We start from the raw sequence: 24,604 nt of genomic DNA on the forward strand, positions 1-24,604 counted from the left end.
TGGCTGTTAGCAACTTTGCCACTGTGTCATCTAATGATGCTCTGAGCATGACTAGATGACATGGTGATTTAAAATTGCTTGTGCCCAGTCTATACCAGTACATCCATGACTGCTAGCACTGGTGGAACAATGGTAGGAGAATTTCAGAAAAAAATCAATGTAAACAAGGCTCAAATGTGGTCACGGTTGGCAAGAGTAAAGTTGTATCTGTACTGGCAAGACTAGGGCACATCATCTCTGGTGGTAGCAACTTTAGAAGCTAGAGCATAGTCTGGAACCAAATGCTACACTGTGTCAAAATGCCTGAACCTATCTAAGGTCTGTCTATCCTACAGCCTGCACTGTTGCAACCTTTGTAGAGCAGTACTGGTAGAGAATTACGGGTTCCACTTTTGCCATTATTGATGCAGCCTAGGGTCATTTCAGATTCAACTTGGGTCATTACATTCTGCCTCCCTACATTTTCCTTTATAGTTTCAGTTGGATTTGGAATTCATCTTAATTTTCTGACCGAAAACTGCACAGTGCTGCTGTACAATGTGAAATATTTGTTGCTATTTACCCAGAAGTGGTTGCACTGCAAAGTCTGGTGAAGTGATTCCTGTGTGCATGTATGATCTGTTGAATATGCATAATACTTTGAGATTAAGGGGGGATTTTAAAAAGCACCTATGTGATATAGGAGCACAGGTCCCAGAAAAGATCAATGGGACCTGTGTTCCTAAGTCACTTGAAGTGGTTTTGGAAAAACCCACCTTAAATGTCATATTAAAAACAAGATATTCTTATTTTAATGTTTTTAAAGCATATATATATATAGTATAAATGGTCATTAAGCAATAAAATGTTGGTTGCTTTAAGAGATGATTTAGGAGGAAAAATATTGCTAATACATAATTGTCCAAAACATCTTTGATTTGTGGAGAAGCTGACTTGTCTGGACTGTAGTTCAGTATGTTGATATTCATATGGCTCAAGAGAGAACTTACAGGACTAAGATTTCAGGGCAGAATCCTTTCATTCAATTGTTAGTTGAGAAGAAATTTCTATATATTCCTACTGAGACAGGAAAATATCCACAGTTTCCAAGAAACGTTCTAGTACACTGATCGTTAAATGTAAATGAGACCCTGTCATTAAAATCCATAGATTCACAGCGCTAAATGACAAATTGCATTTACCACATCACTTAATACACCATTCTTTTATTTTAATATCTTGAAGGTTTTTTATTGCTCTGCAGTGTCTCTGAAGTTTCTCTATGGTTTAAGCCCCAGGCTTTTGTGTCTCCAGTGAAAACTAGTTTGCCACTGACCATTGAACTTTCTGAAAGAAGGAGATTGGTTATTACTGTGGAAATAGATTGTTCTTCCCTTTCTTCTGCATGGTGCCAAAAAGCTGCCACATGTTTCAAAATGTACCCTTGCTGCTCACCTTCCTTATCAGAACCTGATTGAACTTTGATATTATATCCCCATTAACTAGAAATTCTTTTCTAAAGTTTTTCCTTAAAGAGATGCTTATTCCTTCAGGAATTATCTTTAGCTTTCTGTCTGCATCTAGGCTGCTAGTCTACGGAATCCCTTCATATTTGTGGCGCTAGGCTCGTCTATTAGTAATTGTAGTTACATACTTAAACAATTTCACATAAGTAATTATGTTTTATGGCCTGTAGCCAAGTTTACTAATTCTGCTTCCTAGAAGCTCCAGAGAAAAATACATATTTAGAACTTGGCTGAAACTTCCCTTCAGCTACTTAATGAGGTTTCCCTAAGGTCAAGACATTCTAACTGAGCAAATAAAGGTGTTTCAGCATGAACAAATTTTGTACCAGATTTTTTTTCTACCTGGCTTTCCAAATCTTCTCTTCTGCACCACTGTCTTTCCAGTGGCAACTCTCACAACATCTTCCCTCCAAACAAAGAAGGGAGTAAATGGCCAATTTGATGTGGTAGTGCTATCCTTTATGAGCCTGGTACATATTGTACGGTTGGTGTCTCTTTGAGAGGATGAAGGCCATAGTGAAAACTGCTCAGGCCCCTTTTGTGTTGTCCCCTACTACAAGAACGAGGTGTCCATTGACTACATTAATGGCAGGTTTAAATAGATAAAAATACGGGAAAGCCACAATGTGTGGTCAGACTCTGGAATTCACTGCCACAAAGAGGCCAATGAGTCAAATACTGTGGATACTTCTGCAACCAGTCATATTTGTAGTAACGCCAGCTCTATATGGGTAATTATATCTCAGGCTTTGGGGTATTAGCGGATCACCACAAGAGGTCAGGAAGGAATTTCCCCCAATTTACGGCATTGCACAATTTCCTTGTTGCATTCTAGGGGCTTTCCATCTTCTGCTGAAACATCCCTTATTGGTGGCTCTCAGAGGTGTGGGATACTGCATCAGTGGGACTAATGATTAGATCCAGTATGGCAACTCTGCTGGCTACCGAATAACACTTCTGCCCAATGCACAAGTGCCAACAAATCTAACTCCATTCTTGGGCCCAGGCCTCCCATTTAGCAGCCAAAGTGGTGTTCTGCCTCTGCACCAATTGCTCAGAGTTCCCTGGATTTCAGTTCATGGTGTTTATGTTCAGCTACCTTTCCTTTGTCACAGATAGTCTTAGCAAATACAAAGACTGGGATTTGTGTGTGTGTGTGTGTGTGTCTTAAGTTAAGCTAAAATGTGAAGCCATTAAACAATACAAGCAACACACATGCCTGAAGAGGTCAATTTAACTAGTATAGCAGCACAAAAATACACAAAGGACCTATGTAACAAAACCTAATCGGCTCTAGCTTGAGGGTTACCAGAACCCATATCATTCAGAATGTTGCTATCACTACATTTCTCCAGTTCAGCATGATTTATTTATTGCAATTGAAGCACAATATTTGTACCCATTAAGCCTTTATGTTTCTTTTTTAGCTTCCTCCATATAAAGTGAGCTGCAGCATTATTATTAAACTGTTCTTGGGGCTAAATGTTCTGAATGTTATTCATGTCTGTGTTTATAACAAAGCAGGGGAGGGAGAAGGTTTAGCTGTGTCTGGTTTGGTTGTCTTGCTTCAAGAAAAACTTTGCAAAAGGAAAAGCTTTCAATGAACACTTGAAATTGCATAATGAAAAGGATCTGGAAATAATTATAAAATCGGAATTAAATCATTTTGAGGATTGTTGTTTATTTATTTTTTTACATTTTAAGTTGGCAGTGAAGTATAATGACAGTCAGAAATAACCCCGGACGCCTACGCAGGGTATATATAGAGATTGTATTTACTCTGCTGTGCAGGCATCTACTGCAAGATGGCACATTAAAATGTGAGCAGAACAGCAGCACATCTACTCTACTGGATGCCGCAGTGCTGCTACAATCTGATAAACAGTGTTTGAGTGTGGCGTGCATGCTGTGTGCATGTATTATCTCCTCTTTGTAACATTCTGTATTCCAGCCCTTAGTGTCCACTATCTTTGTCTTTATGAAACACTGAAACCGCTAAAGACTGTGGTTAGACTTGAAGATTGGAAATGTACAGGCTACACTGGCAAAATTCCTGCAGTGATTAACACATTTTAGCAAATAACAACTGGTTTGCTTCATAATGTCCCGACTTACAAACTTTTATGTCTAAACTTTGCTTTGCCATTTTTCATGTGTGTAAGCAGAATGTTTATAGCAGTGATATTTGGCTATATGGAGCTGAGAAGCTACTTTGTCCTGCAGCATTGCTGCTAGGAGTTGTGATGTTTGTATCATGGCATTGCATCAGCAGGACTTTCTATCATCATATATTGATTCATTACAATGACCAAGGGTTATCTGAAGCAGCTATTTTGTGGTTCTCCATATAAGCAATTTTCCAGTGACCCTGTCAGTTTCTTCAGGATTTAATATTTATTTTAAAGTAGAATTAAATTTATAGCCCTTATGGCTGTGAATATGACCTTCAAAACGTGAAATAAATTGTTAATCCATTTTGCAGTGTTGTCTGAAGCTGCAGATAGATTGTGACAGTAGCTTTGAGAGGTTCTTGTCAATTGTGTGTTAACTCTGAAACCTAGTTATGACAGTTTATGGTCCAAACTTTTAAACAGGAGAAGAGAAGCCACTTGCAATATGCATTTTCTCTTCTGCTTGTGAAACTTGCCTATTTTTGCATGCCCAACTACAATGATTTAACAATAATTTAGCATACAAAGCAGCTCTCTTAAATGGATGTTTTGACATCAAAGTGGCCACTTGTTTTCACAATCACCTGATTTCCGTGTGCATGCATGGTAACTGAGAGAAAATGTGGTGCACAGTTGTGCAATACATGCATGCTTAAGCTTCTTTTTAAAAATTTGGTCTTAAAAGTCAATTTTGTTAACTAATTCTCTGATGATAATTTTAGCAGAAACATCCATCTGGGATTATGAGGGAGTTTGGGATTATTTGTGGAACTGGAATGTAGTTACCTTAGCTTTTTCACACCCACACCTACCCACCCTGAAGCAATGCAATATGAAGGCAACATACTTTCTCATTTCTGTTGCTGTGATGACTCCATTTGACACACTTTTCTCCCCTAGCCTCTTCTCTGCATGCCAGGCAAAAATGGTGGTATTTCCTATTAGAATGAAAGAATCAGTCCTGTGGGCTGCAAAAGAGCTGCATGCAGCCACAGTTCTGGTGGCCTTTAGGAGACAGTGCCATGCTCACCACTTTAATCTATTTTGTACTAATCTGAGTGAGTATTTATTGTACACTGAGGCAAGGGTGTGGTAGTGGATGGAAAATACGTTATGTTCAGTTGTTAGCAACAAATACTGTTTTTAAAGGGACAATCATCTTCTTCAAAATTGCACTTCTGTGTGAACTATTTTTACTTACCCTTACCAGTGTTAATATGTAACATCTAAAATGGGGGAGGGGAATCTTTCTCTTTTCAGGGTATTTTTGTGCATTTGAAAATACCTGTACAGTTAATTTCCATGTTTCCTATGTATAGTCAGTTTCTCCTGTTTTGTGTAGGTTTTTCACACAACAGTAGAGAAAAAACACTTTTAAACTGGGGAAAATGTGATCTGTAAAACCACATAAATTCTGAGGATGTTGGGGCAGATGTACTGTCTGAAACTCATGTTTTAAACTGACTAGATTTCAAGTTGGGTATGGTCCTTTTATTTTGAAAACTTGCCCACATGTTGTTATGATGAATGAGATACAAACTATTAAAAATGTATCTGAGTTTTATTGTATTTTAAGTCAACAGTGAATTTCTATAGTGAAAATCCTCAGAATGGTAACTTTCAAATGTTCAGGTGCTCAGTAACGTGGAGTTAGATGGGGCATGAGTATTTATTGGTTTGTATTGATTTTAAACTGTGCTTTTTTTCTTTCTACTATTTCAGTATATTTTTATTGCTTTATTAGACCACTAATCTTACTAGTAGTGAGCATTTTTGTTTCATTTTTGTTTATTGGCCTTATTTAATGTTGACTGAATTCTACTTTGAATAAAAACAGAGAAGCCAAGAAATAAATTATAGCATTCTTGATATCTAGAGGTTTTGGCTGCAAATTTAAAATGGCTATTGGATATTGCCAGTCACATTTGACCAATGCATATAATGACCCCAACCACTAAGCGTGTGTTAAATCACCAATTACAGTAACAATAACAATGTCCACTAAAGGTATGTCCACAGAGGAGAGAAAAGGGTGTTTTCTCACTATATGTTCACTAGAGTTAGTTGTTGTGTGGAAAAATCCTGCTGAAGGTAAGGCAATTTGTGGGTATCACACATGTTAGCAGGTAGAGGTAAACACTAAGGGGGGAAGCTTTGGGATTACCTCAACCTACTAATATGTTAAAACTACAAACTGCCTTGTCTTTACTAGGATTTTACCTCCTGTTAGATACCACATGCTAGGTAACTTGGTGAAAACATTTTTCCTGATGAACACGAGTCTAATCTTATTCCCATTGAATTTGACGGGAGCTTTTATTTTGGGGAGGAGAATCAAGCCCTTACATAACACCTCTTATTCCTAGATCTTAAAAACTCTTTAAAAACTCTACTGCTACTTCATGACACCACTGTGAGATAGAGAAATTGAGACTTAGGAGGCTAGGAGACTTCATTAAATTGACTAAAAGTTAAATGGACAGATCTAGGAGTAAAATTCAGGAGTCTCAACAGCCAGACACCTGCTCTGTCCACTTGACTCTACTTTCTTTTAAAATTCAGACTCTGTCTATGCAGAGACGGAAGGAAGTTCAGCAATGAAGATGGAATTCCATCCTCTGCTCACCCTCTCTGTGTTGTTGTGAGCAATTACAGAACATATGGTATGTAAGAATTATCCGCTCTTCAGTGAGATCCCAGCAAAATCTCAGCATAACAGGGTGAGTTACGTTCAGAGATTAACTGTTGTATTGCTGAGTTTCCATCTCTTAAGATTACTTGAATGCATATGGTTCTATTCTCCTTCCCCCCCCCTCCCGATAGCATATTTTTTTTGAGAGAGAGCGATAGAGATACAGAGAGAGAGAGAGAACTTTAAAAATGTGTGTAGTTTTCTTGGGCTCTTTGGGAGCCATATCGTTTCAAGAGCTTTTACACACATTTTAAATGACTGATAGAGGAACCAAAGCTTCATATACTGGATTTTGTGCATGCCAAGCTGACCTTCAGCATGCATTGAGGGTCACCAGCCCCCTTGACAGGAATATATAAAAGTGAGCTTTTGAAGACAAGAGCCTTGCTGGCTATCCCGTATCTTCCCAATGCGTTTACAAAGTGAGGCCTGTTAACCCATTCTGACTTTTGTGTTTTTGGAGCTGTTATGCTGATCTTGGGTGTTACATTTATTTCTATGTATTCCTTAGCATGGGCTTGGTTTATACTTAAAAGATAGAAAGAGGGAACAAAAATATTTGCTGTACATGCATGCCTGGTCTCAAATATTAATGACTAATCTAAAACCAAAAAGGGCTTTCCAATAGAGCCTTACAGTGGGGCTGGGATCTGCAGGTCCCACAAGATCCACTGCCATAATAGCAGAGTGGGTAAAATTTTATTGCAGGTGGGATTGGGTGGGCAAAAAAACCAAGAGACTCTGGTAATTTGTGGGAAAACTCTAAATCTCTGTGAGTTTCATAAATACAATTTCAGCGATGTAAATCAAGTTTTTCTTTTCTTTTAAATAAAGGTTTTAATACTTAAATTTAAGTGAGGGATAGAAAGATATTAAATATTTATTATAGCAGGAGTTAAAGTATTTTTACATGGTTTAAGCAAGATTTGTTTTATTCTTTTAGTGATAAAAATTGTGTCTGAATTCTGTTTATATAATATATTATCTGACAGGTGTTTTTTTTTTTTGGTAGCATGGGGGAATCGCTCTCTTGCGGGATCTAAGGTTTTTGTCAGTGGGAGCAGTATAAAAAGCAAGAAACAACATTGGAGCGGGTGGGAGTGAATATTGCAGGGTGGGACAGAAGCAGGATTAAAAAAATAGTCCTGCACAGGGTGCTACTTTCCAACTCTACCTTCTGTGAAAAGGAGACCAATTCAGAATAATGTGTAGGTCACATTATTAATAAAATGAAAAATGATAAAACTAAGCCATCTGTTATGGGCACAGTAAAAGTATATAATCTACCCAACAAATGCGTTTTCAAATATTCCTGTTACTTAAAAATTGATCACATTCATTATGAATGTTTGTTTTATAATTTTCTCTCCTATTCAAGCTCTTTCCCCACCCAATATACCCTAAACCAACAAACATACACTCAGAGGACCTATACCATATTCTTGACTAATCACTGCAAGACGAGACACATTTAGGGGTTATAAACACACAAAAACCTGCTTGGAACTACAGTCTGGATTTTTTTTTTTTTGCAGTTGCAATTTAATTCCTGCTTAGAAATTTTTTGTAATCCCAACATATAGTCCAGGGTTTTGAATTTCTATGCCACATTTCAGTCCCAAGCAAATGTTCACAGCAGATTTATAACCCCCGTGAAAATAGGGTTTTATAGAGAAATGCTATGACAGACTTATAATACGAATGCTCATTAACGTTTGTTATAAATTAGAGACAGTACACAGTGATTTATTTTTTAATTCTGCCCCCTCTTTAAAAAAAAATCCAGCTATCTGATTCTGAATGTTGATTTTTTAACTTCCTGTGGGTAAAATGTGCCTCTCCTCTTCCGTATCCTTTTTTTGATTTGTATTTTCATTTGCTGTTGAAAAATACTAGTTTCCTCCCTCTGCAATTTTGAAACCTTTTCCCTGTCTAGGATTTTCACATCTGAATCACTGGTGATTAATACAAATCTGCCACTGGTGTAAGTAGGCACAATGCTTTTGTCTGTAATGGAATTGTGTCTGCATCTGCAAGCAGCGAATTTGGTCCCTTTTCTGTAACTACAAAATGGTTAATGATGCAGTAAGACATTCAGGAACTGGAACTAACTACTATCTGCCAACATTCTAGTTTACAGGAGTTTTTGAGTAAAGTTACAATGGGTATATTAACTAAAAGTATAACAATTCTCAAATTCCATTAGTATTTTTTTTAAATAGCAATTGAGTGCTACTATACAAACACTAGGGTGCCAAAAATGTTAGCAGAAGATGATATACTTGTAATGTTTTCTCTGCCTAAAAAAACCTTTCAAACTTAAACTGAGAAGCAGAGAATACCTAGGAATCAATCCACGCCTGAAATGCAGCCACCTCTGAAGTGAATCAAATCAGCTGTTTAACTGTGCACTGTAATTCAGCTCAACAGTTTAGGACACAAAGTGAAGAATACGGTATCCAACGGAAACTGTAGGGTGCATTGAGGCCTTGTCTCCACTTGCAGTGGCATGGAGGCAGAGCCTTCTGTGGTGTTTAGATGTTGCTTGTAATTATTAGAACTGGGAGCACTGGCTGTTGGGAGTCTGAAAGGACAGGAAACAGGAAGGAGGAGGGAGGAGTTGAGGAGGCTGAGTGAGAGCTACGGAGGGTGCAGCAGCAGTTTGGTAAAGAGGCTTCCACTTTAAAAATAAAAGTCCTGTTGAAGTTTGTTAGTACCTTGCCTGGTTACTACAACACCTTCCTAGGGGATGGCGAACCGGGGCGACTGCTCTGGGCCCCGTGCTTTGGGGTGGGCCCTGCGGGCGGGCGCAATTGCCTGGTGCCACATGGGCGGCGGGTGAATCACTGGCTGAGGAAGGCTACCCCCAGCCCTTCCCCTTCCACGTGAGGAAGAGCGCGCCAGGAGGGAAAGCGCATGGCAGCACTGCTGCAGCCTCCCCAGTCCCAGAGCGCCGGGAGGGAGAGCGCGTGGTGCTGCCACAGCCTCCCCACCGGGAAGGTGGGTGGTGTGGCCCCAGTGTGGTCCTGGGGGGGCGGAGTGTGGGCAGGGGAGTTGCTGGAGTCTTTCCCCATTGCCTCCAGTCTAGCAATGGATTACTTCCAGAGCCTTCACTGGGGTGTGGAAAGGCTTCAGCAGCGGGACATTACACTGCTAAAAATATCAGTGTAGACATGGGAGGCACTGCTTGGGTGTATAGAAAGCCATGTAGACAATACCCTGTGGTTCTGATGTGTCTGTACTAGGGTTGCCAGGTGTCCAGTTTTCACACGGCTGACTGGACTGTTAAAAGTCTGGTCAGCGGCGCAGGCAGGATCCCTACCCGGCTCCGTGCGACTCCAGAGAAGCTGCTGGCATCTCCATCCGCCTCCTAGGCGGAGGGACAGCCATGGGGGCTCTGCGCGCTGCCCCTGCCCCCAGAGCCAGCTCAGCTGCTCCCATTGGCCAGGAACTGCAGCCAATGGGAACTGAGGGGGCGGTGCCTGCAGGCACAGGCAGCGCAGAGAGCCATGTGGTTGTGCCTCTGCTTAGGAGCCAGAAGGAGATGCCGGCAGCTTCCCGAGAGTCGCCTGAGGTAAGCGCTGCCCTGAGACCGCACCCCCTCCTGTACCCCAATCCAGAGCTCCCTCCTGCACCCCAAACCCTCATCTCTGGCCCCATCCCAGAGGCCCAAACCCCACCCCATCCCGGATCCCCCTCCTGCATCCTGAACCCCTCATTTCTGGCCCCACCGTGGAGCCTGCACCCCCTCCCCGGAGCCCATACCTCCTCCTGCACCCCAACCCCCTCCTCAGTCCAGAGCCCTCTCCCACACCCTAACCCCTTGCCCCAGCCAGGAGCCCTCTCCTGCACCCCATGCCCCTCATCTCTGGCCCCACCCCAGAGCCCATACCCGCAGCAGGAGCCCTCACCGCCACTTCCCCCAGCCCAATCCAATCCAGCCCAACCCCCTGCCCCACGCTGGTGAAAATGAGCACATGAGCGAGGGTGGGGGAGAGCGAGCGATGGAGGGAGGGGGTGGAGTGAGTGGGGGGCATGGTCTCGGAAAAGGGACGGGGCAGGGGGCGGGGCAAGAGTGTTTGGTTTTCTGCAAATAGAAAGCTGGCAACCCTAGTCTGTACTCTACTTGCCTAAGCAGTGCCTCACCGTCTACATTGCTATTTATACCCATGCTAGCTGAGTGTGACGTATCTGTACTTTACATGCTGCCAGAAGTGTAGACCTACCTTTAGTCCTGGGAAATGTAACTGCTCAGTTATGAACTGGAATTGAGCCAGGACACAAGGTTTTACACCCATATACATCCTTAAAGTTGCATGTGATGTTTAATGAAACCGATGTTTAATGAGTGCAAGTTGTCTGGATCTGTGTTTCATGTTTCATCTAAAAGATGGCATACTTCGCATAGGGCCCCTTAGCATCGTTCAGTGACATTGGTTCCGGGCAGACCAGGGATACTGTCTTTTAAAAATAAATATATAGTGTGCTTTTCAGTATAGTCTTCACTTCATGGAGACAGTTGACATTCTCTAATTTTTCTACAGAATGATGATTGGGTTGCAAGTGTATTCAATTACAAAAGTGAGGAACACTGTTTAAGGACATAATGCTTGGATGGAATACATACTGCCATCTGGTGAATGTGAATGGTGCCCGATTGTGTCTAATTTTTCTTTTTAGACTCTGAACCCTGTGTCGTCTTCAGTATTCAAGTGATAATCTCTGACTCTCCTAATTTTCACTGACTAATAATGGTGATTAACCTTTTCAATTTTGACATTATAGATAATAAATCAAGCTTATTGGTATCCTATATGCAATGGTACGAGTTTTTAAATTATAACAAAACAAGGGCTAAAAATACAGCACTGATGATATCCAGTGGCCGTCTTGAAATATCTTGTAAATCAGCACTAATTACTATGCAGTTAAGAGAATTTTAAAAGGTATTGATGTAAGCCTCTGGATATCATCTCAGTGCAAACATGGATCTTGTACCTAGACATTAGAAGTGATTTTAACAATCTGTTTATAGTATTGGATCTTTTGCTGTTGCATTGATATTTTCAGGTTCCTTTCTCACTGTTTTCTTTTTTTGCTGAAGAAACAAATCCCTTTAGAATGGAAGTTTCAAAAGGTTAAGGGGGGGGGGGGGGGGGGGGGGGGGGGGAAAAAACAGAAAAATCCACACTCCTGTCTTCTCTCCTCCATTGCTATGCCAGATGGAACTTCCAGAGCTGCACATTGTGGTTTTCTATTTCTGGCATCATTTAGTCATGATGGTGCAGCGCCTCTCCTGAGGGACACACAAGTTCCCATTTACATAGCCATCCCTGTATATTCAAGAGCAAAGGGCTCATATTTGCAATGTCTGCTGTTTCTAAAATATAATTTTTATGAAGATCTACTGGAATCATGGGTTGTTAAGTATTTGCTTTCTGGCAGAGCCATCTGATCACAGCTAAAAATGTGTAACCATCAGAAATGGCACATAGGAAAACAACTTGTCACTACCAGGCTAAGATGCAGGCATCTCTTTATCCTTTTATGTGTGCGTGTGCGGGTGCGCATTTCTCTTTACATTCAACCCCTCTCCCCAAAGACTCTATCCAGACGATAATGCACAGGCTACCCAACATGCGACAGGTATCATTTGCTTAGGTTTAATTTGTCACACTGCATCAGAGTGCCGGGAGTCACATGATAGCTGGAGACCTAACTGTGGTTTCGTTCTTGGAGATATTGTTAATTAAATTTTTTATGAAGGAGCTGAGGCACACTAGCAGTGATCTCCTTTCAAGCAGAAATGTAGCAGGCAGTTCCCAAAGAGACCTCATCTGCTCTCTTCCCTATGAAAATCAATTAGTGTTATGAATGTGTTATAGCTTAAAAAAAAATCTGTCATGATGGAGAAGTTGTTACACCTTATAACAGTAAAGGGAAACATATCTTCCTGCTTCCTCTTCCCCAGTCTTGTCTCCTGCTTGGAGAGCTACTCATTCCTGAGTGGTCCATTTGAACTTAATTCTTGGTCAGATTATTTTTCCACCTACAGGAAAAAAAAGAACCCACATATGCCTTTAGCTTTGTGGTGACAGTCTGGTAAATGCATTGGAGGGTACTGCTCAGATTCTTAATGTTCTGGAAACACCCCCGTGTGTGGGCATGGGAGTCACTAAGGTTCCAGTTTCTTTTGTGTACCAAATAACACTCATGGTTCAGTGAGCAACCCAAGGTTCACACCTAGAGGTGGTGTTTTAATAGATTTTATAATGGGGTAGCAGTTTGTGCTTTTGCTTAAATGTTTTTTTATTTGTCTCTCTTTCATCTCTGCACTGTAAACACTATCTCATGGTTAACAATTGTTTTCTGAATGCATCTTGGTGGGGATGGGAGGGAAATAATATTTGAGCCTTCCATACAAGCATAAATGCTGATTTCTTCCTGCGTTTTTGGCTAAGCAGAGCAGTGCACCGGGGAGACCTTAAATATTCTACTTTTGCACTATGTATGTTTGATAGTTCTATATTGCTTACAGACAAAATATCATTTTCACAGCATTACTAGAGTAAATTACTTCAACCAATCAAAAATGGTGACAATTTTAGTATATATTTTTGCTTAAGCCTTTATTCTGTGTTGTCACTGATACAGTATGTGTCAACTTGAATCTGCCTGGGGTACCTTTCTGGAAAAGGTGTATTTTTAGATATTTATTAGTTATTAATCTGTAATCATGTAAAAAGTTGCTTAAGATACAAACCAAAACTCGTAACTTAAAGGGTGTGCGGATTTTGCCTCTTTGCATTTGGTACTGGAATTTTACTACATATATTGTTGTACATTCTAGTCACTTCTTCCACTGTTTACCATATCACAGGAATCACTTTATCCCATGCAAAATGTATGATTGCACAGCCAGTGACCTTTTAAAAAATGCAACATTGCTTTCCTCCAATCAGTACTTTTGAAATTAATGCAGGTATTTATCCATTTATTGTTTCCCACATTCAGATCTTGAAAGCAAGACCACCATTCCCACTGCATCAACACCAAAAAAATTAACCTCCTTGGGTTGTCAGTCACCTGACAGAGGCCTTTATAGGTGGAGATGAAGAAAGAAACTAGCTTTGAACTCATGATTCACAAAGTCAATTCATCACAAGTGTCTAGCATGCAGGATGAGGCTGGCTGCTCCATGGCAGGTAGACAGCTTTACAAATTGAAGACTGAAACTTATAAGTACATAGGCTCTGAAATCGTCCCTGTCTTGACCAGAAATAAAGCACTGAACAGAACAGGAATGGGATCTTTATTCAGTTCTAGTAGTTCACAATTAGATGGATTTAAAAGAAAAAAAAGCAGTATTCCAGGCAGTATACAAAGCTCTTTCTGCACTGTACTGCAGCTGGCAGTAAAGCCAGGAGGGAGGAGGAAGGCATGTTAAATAGAGAAATTGACCACCAGATGCCTTTGCTTCAGAAATATCCAGTGTTTGGCATGCATTTGGTAGTTGCAGTTGCCAAACTCATGTTAGTTGGGTAAGATACAGGAAGAGGATATAGTTCAGGGCTGGGTCCTTAACTCTTAGTTTCTCTTCTGTAAAATGGAGCTAATAATTCTTAGCAGTCTTAAAGGAGTATTGTGAGGATAAGTTAATGTTTGGGAAGTGCTTTGAGAAGTGCTACTGTGTGAAAGAGCTTTTCATTAAGTATAGTAGAACTTCTCTTTTTCACTGTCATAACTGGAAGACACATTCCAAATGTGTGTATTTTGCAAATTAGTGAGTAAGGCTGTTAGGCATGTGTTTAAGTGCTGTGCTGAACCAGGGCCTAACGGAGCAAGCAAAAGATGAATTGTATTTTCCTTTTTGTGGGATTCCTCTGTGTTTTGTATGGTATGGAGCACCTTGTTGGCTCTTAATTAATCAAGAGGAGCCATGAGTGTTGCACCATGAAGGAAAAAACACACAAATATAAGCAGATACATTAAAAGGGAACAGTCATATGGAAGAAACCTGTTCCTTAAAAGGTTGTTGTTTTTATTTTAAATTTTTTGTTAAATTAGGGTTACCATACGTCTGGATTTCCCCGGACATGTCTGGCTTTTTGGTGCTCAAATCCCCATCCGGGGGACCAGGGGGGGCTCGGGCTTCCCTCGCGGGCGGGGACCCCCCCGGCCACTGGGGGACCCTTCCTGTGGCCCCGTTGCCCCGCGCAGCTTGGAACCGGGGAACGTGCTCGGTGGCAGGAAGGAAGCTGCGGCCGGGGCTGCAGAGACCCCCGCTGCCGAGCGTCTGAAGCCCCCAGCAGGCAGAGGCTGCCGGGTGAGCGGGGGAACAGGGCAGGTGGGGGCATAGAGGCTGCAGGGGCAGGGCAGGCGGGGGGGTGCAGGGGCTGCAGGGCGAGGGGGGGCGGAGCAGGTGGGGGGGCAGGGGGTGCAGGGCAAGTGAGGAGCAGGGGTCACAGAGGCTGCAGGGCGAGTGGGGAGCAGGGGTCTCAGAGGCTGCAGGGGCGGGGGGGTGCAGGGGCAGGGCAGGCGGGGGGCGCAGAGGCTGCAGTGGTGGGGAGTACAGGGGCTGCAGGGGGAGTGGGGAGCAGGGGTCACAGAGGCTGCAGGGCGAGTGGGGAGCAGGGAAGCACTTAGCAACCCCCAACCAAGATCAGAGTGGGAGGGAGAAGGGGGAATGCAGGGTGCTCAGAGGAGGGGGCAGAGTTGGGGCAGGGGCTTTGGGGCTGGGGTGGGGGTGGGGAAGGGGCGGAGTTGGGGCAGGGCCAGGCCCCCGTGGAGTGTCCTCTTTTTTCAGTGTTGAAATATGGTAACCCTAGTTAAATCATCTGACGTTTGAAAAATGTTAGTCTTCTGAATTTCACTCTCTAGCATACATTGTGTCCTGCAGTTTTTCTAATTCAGCAAAAGGCGACATGCCTACTTTTTCCTGTTTGTTTCACGGTCTGGGCATAAACTCCATTGAAACTGTTAGCAGGAAGATACATGTACCCCTGTGTATTGTAGCTGCTGGTGGCTCTTCTTGCAAAACAGTTTGAAGAGCGTATGGCCCATGTCCAACACCAAAATGACAGTGACTGTTCTTGTCGTCAGTTCTTTGGTGGATTTTAAACATTTACATTAAAAAAGAAATAGAATATTGAGGATCCAGAAGTAGTTCCAAACCAGATTATAATAAATTTCAGTGACTACAGACCAATGAATTTTGCTTGTCAGCGGTTGAGCATGTCTTTAATTGAGCTGGTAAGAAGAAATGGGGGAATGGTATAGCTTGCAGCTTTCAGAGGATATTATCCTGCATGGTTGCTCTGTACTGGATGGAATTACAGTGACCATCCTAATCTATCCAGTATTAAAGTTATTACACAGGAAGCAATTGAGGAGCTACATCAAGTAGTGGGCAAAATATGATGTCTCTATTTACTACAAATGGCTATGCAGACTCACAAGGTTTTTGTGTGAGAGAATAAATAGGGCCAAAATGTACAAAATGTGACCATATATATAAATATGCTGCAAAAGTGGCATTACATGGTATGCTCTGATATCCTCTCTGAGAATAGTTCTACGCAAGTGTTCTCACATATGCCGTTTCTGCTAAGAGTAGGAATCATTTGTGCATAGGTTCCCATCATGGTTTTTGAGCCCTGTCTACCTATGAAATCAATCTCTCTCTCTCTCTCCTTATGCACAGTTGTTTCATTTGAGATTGTATGGGTTATTCTTGCTCTCAGTCATCTTACTGGATGTTCTGGGAATGGGAAGCTGGGTGTTCAGTGGCATCATGTTCTGCTTTAACATCCATTTTTCTCACTGTCCTGTGCCAGAATCTGTTGACTTTCCCGAGTAAGTGGGGGTGATGGAGAGGAATATATGTGCCTTGCCTGGGAGATGGCTCTATGGGGCTGATATTGTTCAGCATGTTGTATATTTTGTTCTTAAATTGTTGAAATGTGACTCTATCCACAGAATATTATTTGGTTGCTTTCTGTATTTTTAATGATACATTCCATTTTCAAAAACCAGACCAAAACAACAAAACACGTTAAGAGCATTTAGGTTGCTTACCCCATTAAGTTGGCTTCTCATTACAATATAACCTTTAACTGACTGATCACAAACTATTTGGACAGTGTTCAAATTTATTTCTATCCTTGCTGTTCAAGGGGTACTGGACTCCAGCCTCATTCGTTGCAAACTATCCAAACTGCAAACTGAGTGAGACGGGTCCCCTGGATTCCTGCCTAATTTACAACACATCATCCATCCTGTCCACTGAGGACCCAAACAATGTCTCTGTAACACCCGTGTAAATTCAGAATTTGCCATCTCATCATTGAAAATAGAATTAAGTACCAAGTAAGGCACAGATGAGTAAATCTTTCTCATTCGTTATGTGTCCCTGCTTCACTCCATGCTTGCCATCCAACCTGCATACTGAAGGAGGCAGTGATTCTGTAGAAAAGGTAATATATGATCACATAAAGACTGTATTGTAATGCATGTAAAGAAGCGGTCAGAATTAAGATTACACAGCTGGCCTTAATTTTGACAGCTTCAGATTCTGAGTGCTATACAGTCTTAATGTTATTTAAACATAGATTTTCTTTGTGTATGGAATTTTGTAGGGTTTTAAAAAAGAAAATTGGGATATAAAGTCCATCCTGTGAAATGGTTTGCTAGGCTGCAGTATTAAACTGTGTTTTCACAAGCATCTATTCCCTTTCTCTACTGCCAAGGACTTCTATGCAGCCTTGCCTCATTGAGGTGGGCACTGGGTGTGTTGAATGAGATAGGGCTCTCATCTGCATCTTAGCTGTGCAATCCCGTTTCACAGGAATTATTTTGTGAGTCCTGTCTTTACCCTGCAACCACTCACCTTTGTCTATAGTTCATAGCTTGGTGAATATTGCCTGTCCCCGGGGCAGATTGGCCTGGGTCACATGCTAGTTTATGAGCACAGGACTCAATCGACATGCAAGAGTATAATCCAATGTATGGGATTGATTTTTAATGAACCCTCAAAGTTATTGTATTACAACATGGAAAGTCACAATTCCCTGTTTTTCGATGGCATACTGCATGAGTTTCCGGGCATAAAGGTTCATGAGGTACCAGGCCTTGAAATGGGTATCCATCAAAAATACAGGCTATTGGAGGCTGTTTATCAGCATCCCCAGGATCTTTGGCCATTTGGCCTCAGCCTTTAATGTATACAAAGTACTTTAAGTGAAGGGGGAATGAATCAATGAATTATTTTTCTAGTTAAGTTAAACCCTATTCTATTGCATAGCTATGTGGATGCCTATGAGAATGAATTGGAAAACAATATTTAAAAGTGCGGGTGAGAATTCTTGTAGCATGACGGAGCTGCTCATTTTGCTGACATAATATGCATTTAAAAACAAAGACTGGTACCCCTAAATTGCAAGAATTGCTGTATAATCTTTTCATCATTGACTTTAATTACTCCTGTGGACTCTAATGGGAGTTGTGTGGCTGAATCCCCTGCGCAAGTCTTAAATGAACACGTAGGGGTTAATGTTAAAGCAGAGCACACAGCTTTTACGGGGGAAAAGTAGATGCAAATTACTGTGAATGCTAATTGTTTCTATTTGAAAATTCTTGTAGTGTTTTTCTGAAAACACTTCCATTAAGTAAGCATTAGGTGGATAGCTAAACTGTTTGCAGAAAATCTCCTCAGTCATGTGTGCAGAAAGGCACAGTTGCATAAGAAAATGAATATGGAGCCTTCTGTTCTATTATATACTTCTTCTTTGGGAGCTAATAATTGTATGTGCTGTACAGAGAGAGAGAGAGAGAAATTTCAATGGACTTCAGGGGAGTTTGTAACCAGTGGGTTTAGAGCCTTAGCTCAGGAGAGTTGCCTGAAAGGGAGAAAACCTTACTGTGGAGAGTGTTGCAATTTGAATGATGTTTTATGTGGGGAGGTGGTGCTTGAATTCCCACTATTCTTGGGGAAGTAGCCCTCTGAAATTCTTTCTTTATCTGAGAGGCTGCAATGTACCTTCCTCTGAGGCCTGCCTTCACATGGCTACCCTACCAGTCTTGAAGGCATCCTTTAGGTTCTTTGTGCAGTGAGGGCCTGATGCAATACCCATTAAGTCTTTTCACAGACTTTAGCAGGCAGTGGTTCAGACCCTAAGAGACAGACATCGGACATGCAGCTGTGGACTTTTAGTAATGGTTGGATGGATATTTAATGTGAGCAGCAATGAAAATCATCTCGTTGGGTTCACAGAGCTGCATTTACACCGGACCTGAAGCATGGTTCCCATTGAATTAAGTGGGAGCTGCAAACAGTTTCTCCGCCCTTCTGGGTCCCCCTTTCTCTCTGTGCACTCAAACGAATCCAGCAATTAGATTGAAACTGAAGTGAAGTTAGTGTTATTGTATCAAGCTTGACGTTTTTCATCTTGATTCAGTCTTGGCAACCTTATTGAACACACAAAAAGGTAAAGGAGGTGCTGGCAAGTGCGGCTATGAAACAGTATAAAACCATACATTCCTTTTCCCCTTCCCTCCATTCACCCAGGTGTGTTGTGTGCATCCGAGTGTGTGGGGAATGGGAAGAATGTGATCTGTGTGAACATTTCAGATCTCTTTCTCTGTAAAATGTAAGTACTGGACATTTTCAATGTAAAGATACAATAAAACTCTCACTAATATTGTTACATTTAAGATATAGAACTTTATTTTCAAATGGATTGTAGGAACAGCAGAGATAATTGAAAGATAATCAATCACTCTTTGTTTTAACATTCCTTCTTCTAATGCAGTAGAAGTTCTCTGTGTACTGCAGTACTTATGAATACGCCCCATATGTTGCAAGAAGTGTTGGCATCCGAAATCTCAAATTCTCTGGAAGGGCATTCCCATTTTGGCCTTGTCCATACTACTAAAGTTGGCAATAACTGGTTTTAAATATTGCTGTTGTTAGCATGGCTTCAGCTGTAATCTGAACTATTCCTTATTGTCATGCTGAGTCAGACCCAGGCAGGAGTTGACCTGTCTTTCAATGTTAGGGGTTGGCATCTGTGATCCTTTCGCTGAGGGTTTCTGCAAATATCATGTATGTGCTTAGTGAAATCAAATAGTTGTAATGGTTGTGAGAGTGAGTAAGGTGAGCTTTAGCCTTCAGTCACTTCCCCCTAGCAATGCCTCCGATGCTCCCCCACCCACACCGGGCCAACTGATGTGAAGGGGGAAAGTACAATTTCTCAGCAGCTCTGGTCTACTACTGCAGTACGTTTCAGGTGTGATCTTAAACATGTATTTTGTTTTAAAGTAAAAATTTGACAATCAATAACTTTTTATTTGATCCTGAGACTTTTTAATCTCCTTGCCATAGTCTGATTTTTAAATACACAAGAATTATAGTTCAGGGACTGATGGTTTTGCTTGTATTTATCCTTTTGTTTGTGTTGGCAGATAATCCCATTACTGCTCTTCTTAATAGTTTGTTGATTGTGATAGCTTTTATTACAGATGTCTGGCTTTAAAACTCTTAAACCCATCTGAGCACTTGATTATCTGTTTGGTGCTGAACACCAATCCTGTTAGAGGAGGACAGAATTATGATTCATAGATTACAAGGCCAGAAGGGACCATTTTGATCATCTAGTCTGATATTCTTGATTTATACTTTTCTTTTTTGGCAGAGTTTTGCTTTGGCATCTGTATACCTTATCAGTTAAAACTGACATGACGTAAAATGGTCTTTGTCACAGGCAATATTGTGTAGATTAATAACTATACTTGGTTTTGAAGGCTAAGGTTGGTAGTGTGGACTAGAGTATAGGGCACTGGACTGGGAGACCTGTTCTTGGCTCTGCAAATGGTCTGCTGGGTGACTGGGCAAGTCAGTTCAGCTCTCTCTGTCTCAGTTTCCCAATCTGTAAAATGGTGATAATGATACTTGCCTCCTTTGTAAAGTGCTTTGAAAACTATTGATGAAAAGCACTGCCTAAGACCTATGTATTATTAATAACCAATGGCTTGTTCCTATAAATATGGCTTGTATTGAGCTCTAAAGATTGCCAAACTGTGGCTGCGATGTGCTTGACAGGCAGGAGCTTTCCATTGAGAATGCCCTGCCTTTCATTTTGAACAATGACACCCCAAGGACTGTCAACAAGAGCAGCCCAGCAGATTTTAACCCCCATGATGGGGTACGGAGAGAGATGCGGTCTCTCGAATAACTGGGTCATTCTCACTTAATTTTTTTTCCTCTTAGCGCTCTATAGTGGATGCTTTGTTGGTTTAGTCCTTTTTTGGTGTTAGTTACATGCATGTGTCTAGAGGTCTAAAAGGCCCAATTTATTAATTGTAAATGAATACATCAAACCCTTGAATTGCCCCTGAAAGGGAATTGTTTGCATGGGGCACCAGTGTAAAGTCGTCACCAGGGCTGAGTTAAGGAGATGGAGCCCTGCCGTTATACTGTGGCTCTGCCAGTGTTTGGGGAGGTGATGGCATGAGCTCCTCCCATAAAAACCATCTGCTGGGATGGTGGGGGAGCTTGTCATCGCAGCTCTATAATCTCTGGTCAGGCTAAGGCCTCTCTTCAGGTGGGTTAGGGTCCATTCAGAAAGAGAGAGAGATCTCATTCCCCATCCACTTGATCAGAGGAGATAGAGTGTCTGTGTGTGTGTGTGTGTGTGTGTGTGTGTGTCCTTTGCTGTCATTCAAGCAGGGTGCTCTCTGGCTGTCCTAGGAGGGCCCCGCTCCTGGGGGAGGTGTTGGGGCCCACTCGTAGATACTAGAAGAACATCTGGGGCCCCTATCCCTGGCAGATGAAAGACTTGTGGCAGCTGACTCCCCATCCCTAGCTACTGACAGACAGACCATTGGAGGTGACCAGGAAAGCAGCAGTGACAGGAGACACTCCCGTGGTGTAGGGGAGTGTATAAACAGCCACTCTAGTGAGTGGCGGCATGGCAGCATACCAAATCAGGCGCCTGCATTTAATTCAGTCAGTAACAAAAAAAAGTACTCCGCATAAGTTTACAAACATTTGTCAGCAAAAATGAAAATTACCTAATTCATAACTAAACCTTCGATATGGTCAAAAATTGAATTTATTTAATTCCGCTGAGCCAAAACAGAATATATTGAAATGTATGTCTGAAGTATCTCAGAATATTCCTGTAAGTGAAGGGTGGATTCTGTGGTGGATATTTTATTTTGGTGTGTAAAATAGTCAACTATCCTCATGTTTTAATAGGCCTTTTACATGTGTGGTGTATAAAGTTTGGTCTGCACTGTGATAGACCTCTTCATGTTCTATTGGGTGTATGAAAAGCTACAGACCTAAACAATGGAACTACAGCTAAAAGGAATTGTAGATAATTGGGAGTTGAGGCTCTTTAGGATGTGACCAAAGGAAAAAGAAAAACCCTTAGTCTTGTCTTAGGTATGTTGGGTATGTGCATTGTGCTGCTCTCAGTGCTTTTTTCCTGGAGATTTTCACCATTGAAACAGTGGGGAACGTGGAGGGAGGAAGGGAGGATGTGTGTGAAATGTTTAAACACTAAAACTTCATTTGGATGGTATAATAGGATGAAATGCCTGAGAGAACTTTGAGAATAAGTAGGTTGTGTTTCATTATATCCTGCCCTCTTGGGAACTTAAAAAATAAAATCAACAAAACCCCAAACTTAACTTGGTGAAGCACATACAACAGAAAAGCTTTTTGTCACATCAAGGCTTTTCACCATGTTAATTGTAGCAATTTTTGTTTCTCCATCCTGATTTACCTTTGTTCTGGAAACCAAAGCTTGTGACGGAGAGAGTTTAATTGCAGTTACTGTTAGCTTGTGCTCAGGTTTAAACTTTATTTTGCAGGGGAGGGGAAGAGCGCAAGGAAACTGCTGCAGGATAATTCAGTATTTGAAGTTTCTATAATCACGAAATTGTCTTAAGTGGTTTCCCCCCTAGCCTTCCGAAAGTCTTTATTGGGCTCCCTAGCTTGTTATTATGTAGCCTCAATACTTGCACTTCTTTTGGAATCTCTTCTCTTTGGCTTGCTTTACTCTCTCTAATTCAGTACCAAGTCTTTACTTAATGGTGAACTGCAAAGCTGAAAGCAAACATTTTATTTTGCTTTTGCTGCTACTTCATGCTGCATCTAGGTGGCTACACACTTTTCTTCAACAATTTTTTTCCCCTCTGCCTGTTTCTTTCTGGTCTCCACAGAAAAGTTAGGTTGACCCAACTATGTCACTTACAGGTGGGTGTGAAAAATCCATACCCCCGAGCAACGTAGTTAAACCGACCTAACTCTTGGTGTAGACAGCAATGTGTCGATCTAGGACAAACTACCACGACAAGAGAATCCCTCCTGTTGCTGTAGTGAGTGTCTACATGAAACGCTACAGCGGTGCAGCTGCAGCCCTCCAACTGTGCCGCTGTAGCGTTTTGAGTGGAGTCTTATATTTGTAAGATTTTAGGTCTTTGCTTTCTAAAGAGTGGGAGGAAGGGCATGCAGAATCTCTCATTGCAGGAGGGATTGCTGCAGCTTAGGGTGTGTCTGCACTGCAACGGGGAGTGTGCCTCCCAGCCAGGCTAGACAGACACATGCTAGCTCTGTTTAAGCTAGTGAGCTAAAAGAGAGCATGGATGTTGTGACATGGGCTAGCCGCTGGAGTATAGGTCTGCCCACAGGCGCTGACTTTCCAAAGTGCCCCAGGGGGTTCTTCATCTCTGGCTCTGGCCTAGGCCCCGCTTCCATTCCACTCCTTCCCCCCAAGCCCCGCTCCCACCCTGCCTCTTCCTGCCCCAGCCCTGCCCCGCCTCTTCCTGCCCAGTTCTGCCCCCTCCCCTGAGTGCGCCACATCCTTGCTCCTCCCCTCTCCCACCAAGAGCCTCCTGTGTGCCATGAAACAGCTGATTGCGGTGAGCGGGAGGCGTGGGGAGGGAGGGGGAGGCGCTAATCCGTGGGGCCCACCGGCGGGTGGGAAGCGCTGGGGAGGGTGTGGCTGAGCTGATAAGGGGGTTCCACCATTTTTTCCCCTTGAGTGCTCCGGCCCCGGAGCACCCACAGAGTCGGCGCCTATTGGCCTGCCTGACCCCCTGGGTCTAAACGGGGGTGGATAGTCCATGCCACTGCCTGTGCTGTTAAGTCCACGCTGCTATTTTTAGCAGACAACTTGAACAGACAATAGGACATCTGTCTACCTGGGGTGGGAGGCCTGCTCCCAGCTGCAGTGTAGACATACTTTGGGTTACAGCTTGATGTTGACATCTTTATTCAAGTCCTCCAGGATCTTTTAGCAAAGAGAGGAAAAACAAGGGCCTGATATTCCAATGTAAGAGCAAAAGGAAAAAATGTTTTGTTTTTAAGAGAGAAGAAACAAGAAGTTTGAGTTGATCTTGATACTACATAAAGAGCTAGCAAAGGTCAAAACTCACTTTTTTTTTTTTGCTTTGCATTCCATCTTTAAAGCAGTATTTCCAAGGACTTTCATAAAGGTATTAGCTCATGATAAATATGCATAAAGGCACCCTATCTCTCAGCATGAGACTTCTCGTTCATCTTCCTCCGTTTCCACTAACTGGGGGTTAAAGAGACATCAACATGCAAATCACTTGTTGCCTGAAAGTTTTGTAGGTACTATGGTTACTTCCAACACCCAAAGTTATTGTGATAGAAAGAAATTAGCAATTTTTTTGAGTGTACTTTTAATCTGTGCTTTTGACGGTTCTTTGTGTATGGACAGTTTCACTGTTTTCCTGTATTATCAGTCATTTTCTCCCTTCTGAAAGGACTCTTAGAAACATCAAAAGAAGAGTGGAAAATCCCTTATACACATTTTTTAAGGATTTATGCAAAAATTCAGGATTTACTACTTAGAGGAGTTCTCAACAGCAGCTGGATTTTTTTAATGTTGGGACTTCAGAGGAGCCTAATGGAGCTACATACCATTTGGATGCCAACTGCCTTCTGAAAATCCCAGCCAAAATTAGTCATTTAAAAAAGAGGAAAAAAACCCACCACATTGATAGTGTCCCCCTACATGTAACAATGCTTCAGAATTTATTATTTCATTGTTGTGTATTATTTGTACTGCAGTAGCACCCACAAACCCCATTCAAGATTGGAGGTATCAGTATGCGAGGTATAGATAGATGTGGTTCCTTCTCCAAAGAGTTTGTCTTTTCATCTGAGATAAGACACAAGTGAGTGTGTGTAAGAAGGGCAATGA

At 42.0% G+C, this 24,604-nt stretch overlaps 1 protein-coding gene and 1 long non-coding RNA gene across 3 annotated transcripts in view; one reads left to right on the forward strand and one right to left on the reverse strand.

Annotated features, from left to right (window-relative positions):
• The window catches only part of NEXMIF (neurite extension and migration factor), a 231,997-nt gene that overhangs the window by 28,157 nt on the left and 179,236 nt on the right, over positions 1 to 24,604 (forward strand). The window contains exon 1 of one of the 2 annotated variants that reach the window (XM_034780922.1): positions 6,222 to 6,396. The exons of the other annotated variant lie outside the window; for it this stretch is intronic. The gene's annotated coding sequence lies outside the window, so the exon portion shown is untranslated. Of the gene's footprint in view, positions 1 to 6,221; positions 6,397 to 24,604 lie in introns of those variants that run through there. 2 annotated transcript variants of the gene reach the window in all.
• The window catches only part of LOC117882542, a 38,990-nt gene continuing 33,308 nt past the window's right edge, over positions 18,923 to 24,604 (reverse strand). The window contains exon 3 of the long non-coding RNA XR_004647037.1: positions 18,923 to 19,457. This is a non-coding gene — a long non-coding RNA (uncharacterized LOC117882542). The remainder of the gene's footprint in view (positions 19,458 to 24,604) is intronic.

Source organism: Trachemys scripta, chromosome 9 (genome assembly GCF_013100865.1).
Source record: "Trachemys scripta elegans isolate TJP31775 chromosome 9, CAS_Tse_1.0, whole genome shotgun sequence".
NCBI lineage: Eukaryota > Metazoa > Chordata > Testudines > Emydidae > Trachemys > Trachemys scripta.